The 16,145-nt window shown below is 42.6% G+C and overlaps 1 long non-coding RNA gene across 1 annotated transcript; it reads left to right on the top strand.

Annotated features, from left to right (window-relative positions):
- The first annotated feature begins 4,008 nt into the window (after window positions 1–4,008).
- LOC127910287 (uncharacterized) lies at window positions 4,009–13,554 on the top strand. Its single transcript, XR_008074121.1, has 3 exons — window positions 4,009–4,314; window positions 8,901–9,064; window positions 13,420–13,554. It is a non-coding gene; the product is annotated as an uncharacterized LOC127910287 (long non-coding RNA).
- Window positions 13,555–16,145: the final 2,591 nt, after the last annotated feature.

The raw sequence follows: 16,145 nt of genomic DNA, 5'->3' as shown, positions 1-16,145 counted from the left end.
TAAATTAAATTTTCACATAACCGCTTGTTGCAATTTCGATGAGACCCTCTTGTTCAGATATTGGTAAGTGGATTGGAGGGATGAAAGAGATAACGAGTCCAGTTGCTTGTGTCATCCGTTTTGGGAAAGTACCTGTGCTTTGCAATATCACATTTTACTTTGTCCGTAAGTTTGAGTTCCTTTCCACACAAAAAAAATCATACGATGAAGGAAAGACCTGTGTGTTGTCCTTGTTAATGCAGGCATAGAAGAGCTCCAACTTCTTAATCATAGCCTCAATTTTGTCCCGCAAATTGAATATAGTCGAGGAGAGTCCCTGTAATCCTAGATTCAGATCATTCAGGCGAGATGGGCCAGTCGTGAGAGAAACTCGACATCGTGCAAGCGGTCAGACAAGTGAGAATTATGGTCAGTAAAGAAAACTTTAAGCTCATCTCTCAATTCCAAAAAACGTGTTAATACTTTGCCCCTTGATAACCAGCGCATTTCTGTATGTTGTGAAAGCGTTACATAGTCGCTGTCCATATCATTGCATAGTGCAGAAATTACACGAGAGTTCAGGGGCCTTGCTTTAACAAACTTAACAATTTTCACTGTAGTGTCCAAAACTTCTTTCAAGCTGCCAGGCATTCCTTTGGCTCGGTGATTGCTGCAGTGTACCCAAGTGGCGTCGGGAGCAACTGCTTGCATGCGCGTTACCACTCCACTATGTCTCCCTGTCATGGCTTTTGCGCCATCAGTACAAATACCAACACATTTTGACCACCAAAGTCCATTTGATGTCACAAAGCTGTCCAGTACTTTACAAATATAATCTCCTGTTGTCCTGGTTTCCAGTGGTTTGCAAAAGAGGATGTCTTCTGTAATTGACCCCCCATAAATGTAACGGACAAATACCAGGAGCTGTGCCAGGCCCGACATGTCTGTTGACTCATTCAGCTGTAATGCATAGAATTCACTGGCTTGTATGTGAAGTAGTAATTGTTTGAAAACATCTCCTGCCATGTCCATGATGTGTCGTGAAACAATGTTGATTGATGAAGTAATTGTCTGTATAGCTTTTTTGTCCTAGCCATATCTGCGGCAGCTGTCCTAGCCACTCGGTAGCTCACCATATAAAACGCTTCTAGCGCCTTCTTCTTAACCTCTCGGGTATGCTTCCCTCCTGGCCAACATCCAGTGAGATTGCAGAGCGCCAAATTCAAATACAGAAATACTCATTATAAAAATTCAGAAAAGATACAACTATTTTACATAGGTTTAAAGATTAACTTCTTGTGAATCCAACCACGGTGTCAGATTTTTAAAATGCTTTAAGGCAAAAGCATACCTTACGATTATTTGAGAACATCGCCCAGCAAACAAATCATTACAAACAGTAACCAGCCAAGTAGAAGATTTACACAAGTCAGAAATAGAGATAAAATGAATCACTTACCTTTGATGATCTTCATATGGTTGCACTCAGAAGACATTCATTTATTCAGTGAATGTTCCTTTTGTTCGATAAAGTCTCTCTTTATATCCAAAAACCTCTGTTTTGTTTGCGTGTTTTCTTCAGTAATCCACAGGCTCAAACGCAGTCACAACAGGCAGATGAAAAATCCAAATTGTATCCGTAAAGTTCATAAAAACATGTCAAACGATGTTTATATTCAATTCTCAGGTTGTTTTTAGCCTAAATAATAGTTCATATTTCAACCGGACAATAAAGTTGTCAATATAAAAGGCAAACAAGAAAGGCACTCTCTCGGTTGTGCACTTGAAAAAGCTCTGTAACACGGCAGAGTAAACTCATTCAGACTGCTCTTACTCCCTAATTTTTCAGAATACAAGCCTCAATTTCTAAAGACTGCTGACATCTAGTGGAAGGCATAGGAACTGCAATTTGAGTCCTAAGTCAATGGATACTGTAATGGCTACTTCCTGAATGGATTTTTCTCAGGTTTTCGCCTGCCAAATCAGTTCTGTTATACTCAGAGACACTATTGTAACAGTTTTGGAATCTTTAGAGTGTTTTCTATTCAAATCTACCAATTATATGCATATCCTATCTTCTGGGCCTGAGTATAAGGCAGTTTAATTTGGGCACACTTTTCATCCAAAATTCCAAATGCTGCTCCCTACCCTAGAGAGGTTAATGGTATCTGTTGCTGTTATACATGTCTTACTACTCAAAAGTCAGCTTAATTCTCGTTCAAAAAACTCCTGTGGCTTATTTTTTTAATTGGCATGTTTTGTTTCTAATTGTCTGCACAAGAGTGAAGGTTTAATCGAGTTGTGAGATATAACTTTTGCACATATAACACACTGTGGCCGAGGAAAAGCACTACTCCCAATATACGTGAACCCCAAATCAATGTTGTGCTCGTGGATGCAGAACAAATCGTGTCGTCGACAGCTGCAGGTGTAGTACTGCTGGTAGTAGTAGTACTACAAGTAGAGCTGGTATGTGTCTCTATGGATGCGAGCCTTACTTTTTTAACCATTTGTCAATTTTCGAGCAAACGGAATGAGTAGCATCTACATTTGGCTGCATACGGACCGTTAGTGGAATTCCCCGTGAGAGAGTAAGGGTGAATGTGATTGGATGTTAATTATTTGACTAGGCTACTTGTATTTGACATTGTGTTGTTATTTCGCTGAACACGAGATGGTTTAGTTTTATTTTTGGCAGTGAAACGTGGCTACTCAGGCGAGGGAAAAAAAACTCACCCAAATGTATAGCCCCATTGGAAAATATAAATGGACTGTTTGAAAATGTGAAGAAAATACATTTTTATTATTAAAAAATGTGTTCATCACATTTTTATTTGGCGTACCCCGGATGGCATTCCCAGTTAGGGAATACCTGCTCTAGAATTATGGAATTGGATCTATGATTAGGACTTGTGGAATTCTATTGAATGTCAGTATTTTTCAGCTTCTTTATATTGAAGGAATTATATAATTAATTATATACTCTGGTACCTTTTTATGTTGTATTCACTGAACATGCTGTTGAAATGACAATGTTGAGTTATCCATGCCTAGTTAAACTTGATTGAAACAGTGCTCGAAATGATCAGAATTTGCATTTAAACTATTAAAAAAATTATGGGATAATGAATTATCTGTGTTTTCTGATTTCCTCCAATTGTGCTTTATATACACACCCCAGTTCTTAAATAACTGATGATAAATGTGTTTTGGGTATGGAAATGAGATGGAGAGGTCGATTGTGAGCTTGCAGCCCACCTATGAGCAGTAGCTGTGTGTGGGTAAAATCACTGGGGAAGCCAAGCCAGGGGAAAAAAGCCATATTACAACTTGTGTGTTGTGATAATTGTGTTGTTTGTCATATATAGGCTTATGGCCAAGACAATAAGAAGACACAGTGGCAGAATATATTCAACCACACCTTTGTTTCATCACAAAACAGGAGAGCAACCTCTGTCTGGTGGAGCACATTGCATGTAACAAACAGTTACCGACAGCATGGTCAATCAAGTTACTATTGATTTAGAACACCGGAGAGTTACTGCAAATCAAGAAGAAAACAGGAGCTGCCTCCACTATTCCAGAACAATTTCAACATTTCAACAACATCAAATCACCTATTCTTAGTCTAAGACAGTGACATAGATTCCAAAAACAATTTAGTCCAATCCAATGTAAGCTAAATATCATTTGGCTGTCCATGCTAATGATTTCTCTGTCCGTCACTATGTGTGTATGTATGTATGTGTGTGTCTCTGTGTTTGTGTTAGTAGAAAAAGCATGTTGACTCACCCGAATTGTAGAGAAACGCCCATGTCAACCTCCAATATTTCCTGTTGCCAAAATGGTCTATGGACTATCGTACAGCACACGCTTTTAGTTGATGTTGTCCTATACTACCTAGCTAAAATGCTTGCTCGCTAGCCAAACTTCCTTTCATGGGCAACAATTAGCCAGTTTGGTAACATTAGCCTACTGTTACTAACACATTTTTTAAAATCTTCAACATAGAAATGCTACCAAAAGGGGCCTCCCGAGTGGCGCAGTGGTCTAAAGTACTGCATCGCAGTGCTAGCTGTGCCACTAAAGATTCTGAGTTTGAGTCCAAGCTCTGTGGCAGCGGGCCGCGAACTGGAGACTCAAGGGGTGGCGCACAATTGACCCAGCGTCGTCGGGTTTAGGGGAGGGTTTGGCCGGAGGGGTGTCTGCGCGCACTAGTGACTCCTGTGGCAGGCCGTGTGTTTCGGAGGACGCACGGCTCTCGACCTTTGCCTCTTCCGAGTCCGTACAGGAGTTGCAGCGATGAGACAAGACTGTAACATTCAGGAGAAAAAGGTTTTTTTTTTTTTTATCAATAAATAGAAATGCTACCAAAAATAATTTACTGAAACTTGTTGCAGATGAGGTGAACCATTATTCACCAAACAATATTTTGAAAGAGGAAGCAAAGTACTTTAAACATATGTTTTCGTTTCAGTCTCCTCCATCTCCACTAACCAAAGATAATTGTAAGGATTTTTCCCCCTATTAATAATGTAAAATGAACAAATGTACATAAAGACTCATGTGAAGGCCAAATGACAGAGGAGGAACTTCTTGATCCAATTAAAGCCTTTAAGTCTGGGATAACTCTTGGGCTTGATGGCATACCAGTTTCGGGATATCAAACCTTTTTTAATGTACTCAAGAGGACCGTTATTAGCATGTTTGAACCATTTCTATAAAAATGGTAGATACTCAACAAGTAGGTCTGATTTCATTATTACTGAAACAGGACCCAAGTGGTAAATATAAAGATCCAGTCCAATGAAAAAATTGGAGGCCCCTTACACTTCAGTGTTGTGATGAAAAATTGAAATCAAAGTGCATAGCATATAGAATTTAAAAGGGATTGTCGGATATTATTCATCCTATTCAGACAGGTTTTTTATATGGACAAAACATTGAAGATAATATCATATAGATAATATAAGACAAGTACTGGAAACAATAGAACACTTTGAAAAATCTGGGGTGGAATCTGTTAGACTTGGCGCTGCAGTACCACTTCCCTTGCGGTAGCAGAGAGAACAGTCTATGACTATGGTGGCTGGAGTCTTTAGAAATGTTTTGGGCCTTCCTCTGACACCGTCTGGTATAGAGGTCCTGGATGTCAGGAAGCTTGGCCCCAGTGATGTACTGGGCAATACGCATTACCCTCTGTAGTGCCTTGCGGTTGGAGGCTGAGCAGTTGCCATACCAGGTGGTGATGCAACCTCGATGGTGTAGCTGTAGAACTTTGAGGATGTGAGGACCCATGCCAAATCTATTCAGTCTCCTGAGGGGGATTAGGTGTTATCGTGCCCTCTTCACGACTGTCTTGATGTGTTTGGACCATGATAGTTTGTTGGTGATGTGGACACCAAGGAACTTGAAGCTCTCAACCTGTTCCACTACAGCCCTGTCGATGACAATGGGGGCGTGCTCGGTCCTCCTTTTCCTGTTGTTCACAATCATCTCCTTTGTCTTGGTTACGTTGAGGGAGAGGTTTTAATCCTGGTACCGCACTGCCAGGTCTCTGACCTCCTCCCTATAGGCTGTCTCATCGTAGTTGGTGATCAGGCCTACCACTGTTGTGTCGTCGGCAAACTTAATGATGGTGTTGGAGTCATGCTTGGCCATGCAGTCATGGGTGAACAGGGAGTACAGGAGGGGACTGAGCACGCACCCCGGAGGGGGCATGTGTTGAGGATCAGCGAGGCAGATGTGTTGTTGCCTACCCTTACCACAAGCGGATGGCCCATCAGAAAGTCCAGGATCCAATTGCAGAGGGAGGTGTTTAGTCCCAGGGTCCTTAGCTTAGTTAAGCTCTTTGAAGGCACGATGGTCATGAACGCTGAGCTGTAGTCAGTTAATAGCATTCTCACGTAGGTGTTCCTTTTATCCAGGTGGAAAAGGGCAGTGTGGAGTGCAATAGAGATTGCATCATCTGTGGATTTGTTGGGGCGGTATGCAAATTGGAGTGGATCTAGGGTTTCTAGGATAATGGTATTGATGTGAGAGATGACCAGCCTTTCAAAGTAAATAATGGCTACTTTTAAAATAGTAAATAATGGCTACGTTTAAAATAGTAAATAATGGCTACTTCTCAGAAAGTATTACACTGTCAAGAGGAGTAAAACAAGGTAGTCCACTATCGGCATATCTATTTATTAAGGCCATCGAAATGTTAGCTATTAAAATCAGATCCAACAATAATATTAAGGGCCTAGAAAACCAGGGCTTAAAAACAAACGTCTTCATACACTGATGATCCATGTTTTCTTTTATTAATCCACAACTTGGTTCCCTCCACAGCCTCAGGTGATCTAGATACTTTTTCTAACCTCTCTGGACTTCAACCAAATTATGATAAGTGAACTATATTACGCATTGGCTCACAAAATAATATTTTTACATTACCGTGTAGTTTACCAATAAACTGGTCTGATGGTGAAGTGGACATACTCAGTATTCATATCCCGAAATAAATAAATCTCACTACAATACATTTTAATAGAAAGTTGGCAAAAATAGGCAAGATCTTGCTACCGTGGAAAGGAAAATACCTGTCTATTTGTGGGAAAAAATCACCCTGATTAACTCTTTAGTCATATCCCAGTTTACCTTTGCTTATGGCCTAGCCTAGATGTAGCGACTTATTTTTTAAATTATATAAGCAAAAAATAATACAATATTTTATTTGGAATGACAAGCCAGAAAATTAAACGGGCCAATCTATATAATGAATATGAATTCGGAGTGCAGAAATGACTGAATATTAAAGTATTAGACCTCTCACTAAAGGCTTTAGTTATACAAAAGTTATTGTTAAATCCGAACTGGTTCTCTAGCAGATTAGTAAGAATGTCTGCTATGAGCGGTAACAATACCATGCTCTTTTTGACCAGACAGCATCAGATAGATTGGCTACACCTACAGAGAAAGAGGGGCGCTGTTTCGCTCGCTCTATGCTTTCTCCGGTGAGATACATTCAGGCTCTTGTGAATTGTAAATTTATGAAACACAGAGAAACAAAATACATTATTTTGTCTGTTGTTTTAGATTTTTCTCGGTAAAGTTTTTGAGGAAGCCTGGCTTCCCTTGGCATCCATGAATACACGCCACTGTTAGGACATGAATGTTACCTGGGCTAGTTGAAATCGTGGTATGCTGGCCATTGCCCAAAATCCTGATGTTCCATCCCTTCATGTCAGTGCCTTTCAGACAATCCCCCTATCAATGTTGGTCCTCCTCAGTGATCCCACAGCTAATGGTTTTAACTTTCCTCTTTAGAATTAGAATCAGGTGTACAGTTGTATAGTTCATGGCTCCTTTGAGCAAAACATGTACAGTACCAGTCAAAACTCATTCAAGGGTTTTCATTTATTTGTACTATTTTCTACATTGTAGAATAATAGAGAAGACATCACACCTATGAAATAACACATATGGAATCATGTAGGAACCTAAAAAGTGTTAAACAAATCAAAATATATTTTAGATTTTCCAAAGTAAAGTTTTGATTGCCTTCAGTACAGCTTTGTACACCCTTGACATTCTCTCAACCAGCTTCACCTGGAATGCATTTCTAACAGTCTTGAAGGAGTTCCCACGTATGCTGAGCACTTGTTGGGTACTTTTCCTTCACTCTGCGGTCCAACTCATCCTAAACCATCTCAATTGGGTTGAGGTTGGGTGATTGTGGAGGCCAGGTCATCTGATGCAGTACTCCATCACTCTCCTTCTTGGTAAAATAGCCCTTACACTGCCTGAGGTGTGTTGGGTCATTGCCCTGTTGAAAAACAAATGATAGTCCCACTAAGCGCAAACCAGATGGGATGGTGTATCACTGCAGAATGCTGTGGTAGCCATGCTGGTTAAGTGTGCCTTGAATCACTGACAGTGTCACCAGCAAAGCAACATCACACCTTCTCCACCATGCTTCACGGTGGGAACCACACATGTGGATATCATTCGTTTAAGTACTCTGCGTCTCACAAAGGCACGGCAGTTGGAACCAATAATCTCACATTTGGACAGATTTCCCCCAGTCTAATATCCATTGCTCGTGTTTCTTGGCCCAGGCAAGTCTCTTCTTCTTATTGGTGCCTTTAGTAGTGGTTTCTTTGCAGCAATTCGACCAAGAAGGCCTGATTCATGCATTCTCCTCTGAACAGTTGATGTTGAGATGTGTCTGTACTTTGAACTCTATGAAGCATTTATTTGGGCTGCAATTTCTGAGGCTGGTGATTCTAATGAACTTATCCTCTGCAGCAGAGGTAACTCTGGGTCTTCCTTTCTTGTGGTGGTCCACATGAGAGCCAGTTTCATCATAGCACTTGACGGTTTTTGTGACTGCACTTGAAGAAACTTTCAAAGTTCTTGAAATTTTACAGATTGATTGACCCATAATATGGACTTTTTTCACCAAATAGGGCTGTCTTCTGCATACTACCCCTACCTTGTCACAACACAACTGATTGGCTCAAATGCATTAAGAAGGAAAGAAATTCCTCAAATTAACTTTTAACAAGGCACACCTGTTTATTGAAACGCTTTCCAGGTAACTACCTCATGAAGCTTGTTTTGAGAATGCCTTGATGACAGCTTTGCACACTCTTGGCAAAGGGTGGCTACTTTGAAGAATCTCAGATATAAAATATATTTGGATTTGTTTAACACTTGTTTGATGACTACATGATTCCCATATGTGTTATTTCATAGTTTTGATGTCTTCACTATTATTCTACAATGTAGAAAATAGTAAAAATAATGAACAACCCTTGAATGAGTAGGTGCGTCCAAACTTTAGACTGGTACTGTATGTAATATAACATATTCTGGGAGCCTAGTGTGTGTATGAACTATATATTTTGGACCATTGGCTTCCCTGAAAACAGGTACTGGCAGGAGGAGCAATATGGGTCTGTCAGAGGTCGTCACGCTGGATGGGGATGGTGATGGAGGCTTTTGTGGTCCACACAATGAAGAAGCAGGTGTCCATTCCAGTGATGTGAAGCTGGCCTTGGACCTGGTGCCAGTAAGGATGGTCTTCACAGAGGCGGTAAGACCATCCCTCCTTGATATAGATATCCTTCATCTTCAATGCCTCTTCAATGGTAAAGTCCCTTGCACCGTAGGGACACTTGACTCCCCCACTGCTGTGGTTCCCACCAGACCATCTGGTGAGGCACCCAGGATCCCAGGATCCCAGACACCGTGACCCAAAGCCCTGACTCTTGCACATCCATCCCTGTAGCTATTTTGATGTCCTCCTCTTCGTTATCTGTGCCCCACTTTACATCCAACGACTGTGATCTGAGGACCCTTTTTAGCAGCACCACGGAGTAACGTGCTTGGCCCTAACTACTGCTCCATAATTGCCTGCCGTCAACCTCCCTCTCCTCATGGTGTGCCATTTGGGGTTGGTGCATTGTCCAACTGTTGCCTGCCGTTTATCCTCGTCGTCCTCCACAGACACTGCCATTCCAGCCAGGATGCTTGCATGCCCTAGCTGCCCGTGTTTTAAAAAAATGTCTGGTACAGATAGGGATGACAAGGAGGGTAGCGTTTGTTCTGGCTCAGGTTCAAGGAGACATGTAATTCCACTGAACCTGCCCAGAGATGGTTCCTTAGCCACTATAGATCCTCCTCTGTGGGCTCCCGGGACAGAACGTTGTAGTCTTCAGCTGGGGACAGGTCCTCCACTGATTGCACCAGATTGGGCATGGCTGGCTTCCGCAACTCACATTCTACATCCATACGGCCAATATTGTGAACCGTCAAAATAGGCTGCATGGCTACACGTATGAGCTCCACAGAGGCATTCCCATGCAGTAGAGAGAATCCCCTGGTCACCTATAGAGACCTGCCAAGAGGAAGGATGTTACGTGCCAAATGTCTTCCGACGCATGACTTTTAACACCTTGAAATGCATTTGTTGTAATAATTATGCTATATAAATAATGTTTGATTTGATTTATGACTTATTTAAAATGGCGCAGGAATAAATGACAACAGTTTTACGGGCGCCAAACCAATTGTGCTGTTACGTGTTTTTTCTGCGTTATTTATTTTACCGTCAATATTACTCGCCAACGTGCAATCATTGGACAATAAATTAGACGAGGTACGATCACGAATATCCTACCAACGGGACATCAAAAACTGTAATATCTTATGTTTCACGGAATCGTGGCTGAATGATGACATGGAGATTCAGCTTGCGGGAGATTTAGCTAGCGGGCTATATGCTGCACCGGCAAGATAGAACAGCAGGGGGGGGCGGTCTGTGCATATTTGTAAACAACAGCTGGTGCACGAAATCTAAGGAAGATTTTGCTCACCTGAAGTAGAGTATCTTGTGATAAATTGCAGACCACACTATTTTCCTTCTCAGCTGTACTTTTCGTGGCTGTTTATTTACCACCACAGACGGATGCTGGCACTAAGACCCCACTCCCTGCTACAGTCAGCTGTATAAGGAAATAAGCAAACAGGAAACCTCTCACCCAGAGGCGGCGCTCCTAGTGGCCAGAGACTTTAATGCAGGGAAACTTAAAATCAGTTCTACTTCATTTCTATCAACATGTTAAATGTGCAACCAGAGGGAAAAACATTCTAGATCACCTGTACTCCACAAACAGAGATGCGTACAAAGCTCTTCCTCGCCCTCCATTTGGTAAATCCGACCACAATTCTATCCTCCTGATAAGAAAAATTAAAGCCGGAAGCACCAGTGACTCGGTCTATAAAAAAGTAGTCAGATGAAGCAGATGCTAAACTACAGGACTGTTTTGCTATCACAGGCTGGAACATGTTCCTGGATTCTGCCGATGGCATTGAGGAGTCCACCACATCAGTCACTGGCTTTATCAATAAGTGCATCGAAGACGTCGTCCTCACAGTGACTGTACGTACATTCTCCAACCAGAAGCCATGGATTACATGCAACATTCGCACTGAGCTAAAGGGTAGAGCTGCCACTTTCAAGGTGCGGGAGTCTAACCCAGAAGCTTATAAGAAATCCTGCTATGCCCTCCGATGAACCATCAAACAGGCAAAGCGTCAATACAGGGCTAAGATTGAATCGTACTACACCGGCACTGACGCTCGTCTTATGTGGCAGGGATTGCAAACTATCACAGACTACAAAGCGAAGCACAGCCGAGAGCTGCCCAGTGACACGAGGTTACCAGACAAGCTAATCACTTCAATGCTCGCTTCGAGGCAAGCAACACTGAGGCATGCATGAGAGGTTCAGCTGTTCCGGACGACTGTGTCATCACACTCTCCGTAGCCGACGTGAGTAAGACCTTTAAACAGGTCAACATTCACAAGGCTGCGGAGCCAGACGGATTACCAGGACGTGTGCTCTGGGCATGTGCTGACCAATTGGTAGGTGTCTTCAATTACATTTTCAACATGGCCCTGATTGAGTCTGTAATACCAAATCAAAATCAAATCAAATTTATTTATATAGCCCTTCGTACATCAGCTGATATCTCAAAGTGATGTACAGAAACCCCAGCCTAAAACCCCAAACAGCAAGCAATGCAGGTGTAGAAGCACGGTGGCTAGGAAAAACTCCCTAGAAAGGCCAAAACCTAGGAAGAAACCTAGAGAGGAACCAGGCTATGTGGGGTGGCCAGTCCTCTTCTGGCTGTGCCGGGTGGAGATTATAACAGAACATGGCCAAGATGTTAAAATGTTCATAAATGACCAGCATGGTCAAATAATAGTAAGGCAGAACAGTTGAAACTGGAGCAGCAGCATGGCCAGGTGGACTGGGGACAGCAACGAGTCATCATGTCAGGTAGTCCTGGGGCATGGTCCTAGGGCTCAGGTCAGTTGAAACTGGAGCAGCAGCATGGCCAGGTGGACTGGGGACAGCAAGGAGTCATCATGTCAGGTAGTTCTGGGGCATGGTCCTAGGGCTCAGGTCCTCCGAGAGAGAGAAAGAAAGAAGGAGAGAATTAGAGAACGCACACTTAGATTCACACAGGACACCGAATAGGACAGGAGAAGTACTCCAGATATAACAAACTGACCCTAGCCCCCCGACACAAACTACTGCAGCATAAATACTGGAGGCTGAGACAGGAGGGGTCAGGAGACACTGTGGCCCCATCTGATGACAACCCCGGACAGGGCCAAACAGGAAGGATATAACCCCACCCACTTTGCAAAAGCACAGCCCCCACACCACTAGAGGGATATCTTCAATCACCAACTTACCATCCTGAGACAAGGCCGAGTATAGCCCACAAAGATCTCCGCCAAGGCACAACCCAAGGGGGGCGCCAACCCAGACACGAAGATCACATCAGTGACTCAACCCACTCAAGTGACGCACCCCTCCTAGGGACGGTATGAAAGAGCCCTCATAAGCCAGTGACTCAGCCCCTGTAATAGAGTTAGAGGCAGAGAATCCCAGTGGAAAGAGGGGAACCGGCCAGGCAGAGACAGCAAGGGTGGTTAGTTGCTCGAGAGCCTTTCCGTTCACTTTCACACTCCTGGGCCAGACTACACTCAATCATATGACCCACTGAAGAGATGAGTCTTCAGCAAAGACTTAAAGGTTGAGACCGAGTCTGCGTCTCTCACGTGGGTAGGCAGACCATTCCATAAAAATGGAGCTCTACAGGAGAAAGCCCTGCCTCCAGCTGTTTGCTTAGGAATTTTAGTGGACAATTAGGAGGCCTGCGTCTTGTGACCGTAGCGTACGTGTAGGTATGTACAGCAGGACCAAATCAGAGAGATAGGTAGGAGCAAGCCCATGTAATGCTTTGTAGGTTAGCAGTAAAACCTTGAAATCAGCCCTTGCCTTGACAGGAAGCCAGTGTAGGAAGGCTAGCACTGGAGTAATAGGAACAAATTTTGGGGTTCTAGTCAGGATTCTAGCTGCCGTATTTAGCACTAACACTGAAGTTTATTTAGTGCTTTATCCGGGTAGCCGGAAAGTAGAGCATTGCAGTAGTCTAACCTAGAAGTGACAAAAGCATGGATTCATTTTTCTGCATAATTTTTGGACAGAAAGTTTCTGATTTTTGCAATGTTACGTAGATGGAAAAAAGCTGTCCTTGAAACAGTCTTGATATGTTCTTCAAAAAAGAGGTCCTTCACAGTTTTATTTGACACGACTGTAAAACCATTAAGATTAATTGTCAGATTCAACAGAAGATCTCTTTGTTTCTTGGGACCTAGAACAAGCATCTCTGTTTTGTCCGAGTTTAAAAGTAGAAAGTTTGCAGCCATCCACTTCCTTATGTCTGAAACACATGCTTCTAACGAGGGCAATTTTGGGGCTTCACCATGTTTCATTGAAATGTACAGCTGTGTGTCATCTGTGTGTACAGCTGTTTGTCAACTCCCCACCAACTACCGGCTCTCACCCTATTTTTATGTTTCCCTCCTCAGGCTGGTGGTTCCTGGTGCCCTTGCTGATGCCTTCCCTCACGACACCCCTCCGCCTCCCCTGGACATTGATGGGTCCCCTGCCTATGCCATCAGGAGTGGAGGAGTGCTGTTGGGTTCCAGCGGCCGACATCCTGGACCCCAACATTGGCCCGAGATTTCCATCTCCGCCGTCCAGACCGGCCCGCTCCTCGCCCTCGACGCCGCGTCCTCCTGGCCAGTGTCATCCTGCGGCTGGAGCCCCGCATCGTGGTGGGGTAGTGTCACGCCTACTCCAGTTCCCTCTCTCCAGCGCTGGACTTCTCCGGTCTACTAACCACCAGTCTACTAACCACCAGTCCTGGCAACCTACATTATTCACAGCTGGCAACAATCATTACGCACATTTGCTCCCCATCATTATGCACACCTGGACTTCATCATTTCCTTGATTACCTCCCCTTAATTTAGCCCTCGGTAGCCTCAGTCTTCAGGCAGTATTGGTTTAATTTACGCTCAGTATGCTACTCCTGTTTTGTTTATCTTCCTATTATTAAACTCACCTGCTTCCTGACTCCCTGCATATACGTCACAAATGCGTTGCCATCCCTACTGCTTCTGATCTGGCGGACTCACTAAACACAAATACTGTGTTTGTAAATGATGCCCGAGTGTTGGAGTGTGCCCCTATCTGTCCATAAAAATAAAAGGAAATCGTGCAGTCTGGTTTGCTTAATATAAGGAATTTGATGTATAGCATTTTAGATTTGTATTTAGTCACATGCACAGGTGCAGGTGTAGTTGCAGTGTACATTTAAATATGTGAGCTCCAACAGTGAAGGTGTTAACTTTTAATTACAGTGGTGGAAAACATACTCAATTGTCAAACTTGAGTAAAAGCTAAGTACATTTAAAACCAGATACTTTTAATCAAGTAGTGTTTTACTGCGACTTTAACTGCTCATTTTCTATTAAGGTATCGTTACTTTTACTCAAGTATGACAATTGAGTACTTTTCCCACCACTGTTCATTTCTATCAATCAAGTGGGCTTTTGTTTTGCAAACTCTGTCATGATATATGCAGCTGCCAAAACATTACCAGACCATCACATTCCTCTCTCGCAAAATGCTCTATTAAAGGGATATTACACTCATAAATGTGTTTAGTTTTTTTGCCCTAAAAAAAAAGTATTCTGCTGTGATTTAGGCATTGAAATGTGTTCTATGAATAATTGTCTATGAATAATTGTAATTTTGAAAGTGACATTCTTTGTGAAGTGCCTGTACTCAGCTCCTTGGTTATGCTTGAATTCTGGCATGGGCATAGCTAGTGATGAGGCCAGGGAAGTTGAAAGGGCTGAGGCCCTCTTGTGGAGAAAATGTATATCAAGAGAATTCAACTTCTCACACAGTAAAAAAAGTAGTTATGTATGGAAGTGATTGTTCTTTCAAATGTACAATGACCTATGGACAGGTAACTTACAATCTTGATCTTAATGTTTGTGTGTGTGTTACTTTTTAAATAATTACATACCACTGAAACTGAATTAATTAAAACATGAGAGTAAGACATTCAGCATTTTAATTTTCACCTTGGTACAGCATGTCTGAAGATTTGAACAAGAATGTCCTCTCTAATGAGAGGAAGAGTTGCTGGTACCTCATGTTCCTTCGTCAACCCACCTCGTAATTATTATTATTATCAACCTTGATAATCCTCTTAATGACATGTAGCCACACTGAACTGAGTGTAAAATGATCCACACACAGAGCAGAATGCTCTACTGGTCACTCTGAGAACTGAGGGGAAATACAGCAGAAACACCTATGTTTCACCCAAGTGTGAATGAGCCGCTGACGACTGGTCTCCACAAAAGTGTGTATGATCCATATTAAATGCATATGCACCACTAAAATGCCTCTTTTCGCAATGTGCTCCAGTGCAGTATTGCCTCGACCAAAGTGCAAATACAGTAATACACTCCAATGTCCCACATTCATTTGGCCTTATCTTACAAGACATCCACAACTTTGCAAGCCAAATCTACAAGCCCTGGGAGAGGACTAAGTGGGATGTAAGCGGGGAGTTGGGCCTACTGCAATATTCCTGATGGACAATAGAGTGTAGTATATCAACACACTATGAAATATTCAATATAAAAAATAGGCTTATATTATTGACAAACTAACTCAGTTGTGCACTTTGGATATGTGTTTTAGATGTACTACAGTTTCCAGCAGACCTACCAGTTTAATACTATTTGATTGCTCCTGATAACTGCATGCTTAGGTTTAGTGCACGCTGTCATGACAGTTATATCCTATGGACATTTTCTCAGATAGAGGTTGACTGCAGTATTTCCACTGGGGCCAGAACATAGAAAATGATAGAGGCCTCTACCGGCTAAAAGGCTGTTTGAGGGCTTCCACCATTTTAATACAGTCAACTGGGTGGGACTTCCAACTTCATTGGCTGATCCCTCCTGATGACCCGGTTGGATTCATGTTCCACCGGGTCATCAGGAGGGATCAGCTAATCAGGAAGAAGAAAATGGACTACTTTAAAATGGAGATAGCCTCAATGACGCTCTTATGAGCTTCACACAGTTGCTCCTGCATCTCAAATTGGCAATCCTAAAGAAAAATATGTAACCGCTATTTTACATACAATACCGTTCAAAAGTTTGGGGTCACCACGAAATGTCATTGTTTTTTAACGAAAAGCACATTTTTTTTGTCTGTTAAAATA

This window comes from Oncorhynchus keta, chromosome 21 (genome assembly GCF_023373465.1).
Source record: "Oncorhynchus keta strain PuntledgeMale-10-30-2019 chromosome 21, Oket_V2, whole genome shotgun sequence".
Classification (NCBI taxonomy): domain Eukaryota; kingdom Metazoa; phylum Chordata; class Actinopteri; order Salmoniformes; family Salmonidae; genus Oncorhynchus; species Oncorhynchus keta.
This window is presented reverse-complemented; position numbering and strand designations above follow the sequence as displayed.